Consider the following 3,821-nt stretch of genomic DNA (forward strand, 5'->3'; position numbering starts at 1 on the left):
ATTAGTTGAGGCTAAGGGCCTCAGAACCCCTTGTTGTACCAAACTCTGTATTACCTTAACCACATCTTCCTCAGCTTTCTTTCGAAATTCATATTGCTTCTGTGGTTTGCGGACTGGACCTTGTATGTACACACTGCCAGCCATCTTTCCGCAGTCATGCTTGTACCGTGCAAATGCCCGTGTTTTGTGTAATGATTTGCTGTACCATGTGATCACTGCTCATCTCCTCTGGTTTTATCCACACTTCCCCCATGGTGCAGATTCTATCCTGATATTCACCTACTGGAATTTGTCTGTGACATGTATCATTCATACTGGTTGGCATTCGCCAAATCATACAGTTAACTGGATCAAAACAAAGTCGCGCTTTGGCCATGTAATCACTCCCCAGTATATGTTCCTGCTCCCGGGGTAATTCAACCAGCACTATGAAATGTTCTAATGGTATGTCTCCTATTCTAACTTCTTGCACTCACATGTCCCACTTGTGAATGACCTGTAAGTCCACTTAAGATCATTTTCCCATGTATTTCCCAGTTTGCATTAGTTACATTAGTGGTGTTGACGGTGGTTCGAGATCCTCCAGTGTCCCATAAAAAGGTAACAGGGCGGCTTCTGACCCAACCATTTACTAGATGTACTCCAGTTTCGTCCCACCTTGTGTTACACACCCATGTTGATGAGGCCTGACACCGTCATTGAAGCTCGGGGTAAAATCCCCCAGATGGCGATGTCTCCACCACATTGTTTTGCGGGCTTGGTCTGTCTGGCCCCTCCAAGGTCACACCTCCTTGCCCTACTCTCCCAATTCTCAGGTTTGGACATTCTCTCTTGATGTGTCCCTCTTGACCACAATTATAGCATTTAAAAACTCCACCTCCAAGTCTCCCTGTTCCCGACACTGTTTCATTTCCTTTGGTTCTCCTAGTCACTTGATAGTGTGGTGGGGTGATATTTGGAGTGGGTTCCCTACCCTCATTTCTCCAGGCAGTTGCCTTATCTCCAACAGACAGCAATTTCCCATTAGCGAGCTTATTTGGCATTTGTGTCTCCTTTTCCCATGCTCTACTCATTTTCCTTAGTATCCATGCCTCATTATGTGTAGGGTCAGTGGGATGAAACATGTCTAACACCTTTTTAGATTCATTGGTAGTGTGAGCCACCAATGTCCTTAACTGTCTATTTAAGGGCTCTGGTCCTAAATGGTTTCGATCTACTGTTGTTCCAGATACTCCTTGGAACACCGTCCATAAACGGGACGCAAACGCCGTGGGATGTTCACCTCTCCTCTGGTAACATTTGCTAACGCCTCTGAAGAATCGCCTCTGTTAATACACATAACCGTCAATATTGCCGCCTTTAATTCCTCATTTGTGCCCCCAGCTTGTTGTATGCTTGGCAAAACCGAATGTATATTTGGATGCAAACACATTATAATCAATTTCCTTTCCTCGGCGTCATCTGGACCGTGTATTATTCTCTGATGATTAATGGCTTGAAACAGTTCCCGAGGATCATCGCCGAACCCACAAATTCCGATATCTTTGGCAATATCTCTGAGCTGCTGTACTCCAAACGGAGTAGTGGATGTTATATTCTGGTTTTGATTTCCTGCCCCAGCTCCCCACTCTCGAATCGTAACTACGGGGGCTAGTGGTGCCGTTGGCTACCGGCGATTCCTTAGTATTGTATGCGGGCGGGGGATCCTCAGAAAAAAACGCTTGGTCACTATGTAGACCATATCTAGTCGCATCATCGGCTAAACCGTTCCAATCTGTATCTGCATATTCACTCTCCTCCCCCTTTCAGATACAAAAGCGCATACTATTCCCCTCTGAGCAGAAAGTTGGTCCTGTAGCTTTTGTATCTGCTTTAAACACTTTGTATGGTCGCTAGTATTACTTCTCTTTTCAGAAACTGATTTCTGTATCATATTTATAGCTGTTTTTAAATCACTGCACTGTTTCTTTAATTCTTCTGCTTGGTTCGGCTAAATTAGCTTCCTTTTCCAGATTACTCTGTTCTTTAACGAGTTTCTCGCATTTCAGCTGAAGCTGATTCATATGCACCAAATCTATACTTCTTTGTCCCTGTAAATCTGTAAAATTTGAGGATCCTTGAGGATTTGTAACTCCTTTCTCAGCATTTTGTTTTCGTTTTCTAACTCCTCTCGGATTCTTTTGTTTTCGTCTGCTAACTTATCTCTCTCAGCATCGGCTTCTATAAATTCCTCAATGAGGCAGGCAACTGCTGCTGGCTTCAGTAGTCGCTTAAATTCCTTGTCCGACAATTTCCCTCGGACGCCTTTACCGCTGGTGTGTCCAGCACACTCCCCGTATTGTGGCCATTTCCCCAGTACGTGCTTCTGGAGGAATTTCCTCCAATCAAAACTATCCAAGTCCTTCGGACGTGCAGATTTACCTAAATTCTTCATCCTGGGTCTCTACCAACCAGTCACCCAGCCCCGATTTCTCAGTTTCTCACCCACGTGGTCCGGCTCGAGTCTCGTGTTAACTCAACAACCACGAGCCCACCCAGGGACGCCAATTCTGTTGGAAAAGAGAGAGAGAGAGAGAGAGGCCACTTCTACCTCTTCCAACGATTCTGAGTGAGGCACAGAGAGATCGGTATTTACTGACAATTACCCTTATTGTTCAAACTAACAAATACGTGAACTCATACATTAAATACCCTGTGCGCACAACTGCTAAGTACCCCTGACTCTCCTGTATACTCAAAGAATAGCAAAGGCATTACCCGGGCGGAGGAATTTACGCTGGCCAGGCGCTCCTTGTTCCTCGTGGTCCCGACTCTCCGTCCACGTGTTCACGCAGGGTTTTTCTCGTTTGTGTCTGCAATGATTATTCTTCGAAGTTTTCGCCACCAGCACCCACAAAGCATCCACTTTTATATCCATTGCTTATCAATTCAAATTTTGCATTCCAGTGTCATTGGTTGCAGGTCATGTGTCTGGCCTTTAACACCTGGTCATTGGCTCTGGTCCATACCAGCGTCCATGTATTGTCCTCTTCCCATCAAGGGACAGTTGCTGACTCATGACACTTTGTTCTCAGTCAGCAATAAGCTTGAATCACCTCAGGCATTCACAACTCTGCATGTTGTAGCCAACCAAAGAACACCTCACAAACAACTCCTTATTTGGAAACACAGTCCAGCAGATTACCTTAAGTCTTTCTATCTTCTTTAAAACACTAATAAGTCCAGCATATCGAGCTCACAAAATGGAGAATCAAGTGTCTGCACAAAATGGCAGACTCCATCCCCCAAGCACACGGCAAGAACAAAGACCGCTTCCACTGTCCTTGATTCATTTCAACTCACAGATTTGAAGACAGTTATTCTTTCTGGCCAAGGGACCACACCGGTTTCCTTCCGGAGTCCAAAGGCGAGCAGGATGCTGCTCCTTGTATACACGCATGAAATCTATATACAGAATACAGAAAAAAAAAACTAGTGATAAACTTTAACCTTAGGGCGTATGCAAATAGGAGAACTCTCGTAAAGTGGGAAATTCGGATTGAGAAGGATATTGCTGATAATGCTAAGATTAATTCCAAGAGATTTTGTCAATACCTCAGTCGTATTGAAACTTTAAGTGGGAAGATCAGTTTATTTGGAATAACAGTGGGGTATTAAATTATGCAGAGAAGGACATAGCAGATACTCTTAATTCTTATTTTGCTAAAGTGTTCACATTCAAAGATTTCAGCAATATGCCAGTAAGTGCAGACAAAAATAAAGTTGCTTAAAGTGACTGAGAGATCTTAGAAGAGGCAGCGAAAATTCATGACAACAATAAA

The sequence above is a fragment of the Hypanus sabinus genome, unplaced genomic scaffold (genome assembly GCF_030144855.1).
Source record: "Hypanus sabinus isolate sHypSab1 unplaced genomic scaffold, sHypSab1.hap1 scaffold_326, whole genome shotgun sequence".
NCBI lineage: Eukaryota > Metazoa > Chordata > Chondrichthyes > Myliobatiformes > Dasyatidae > Hypanus > Hypanus sabinus.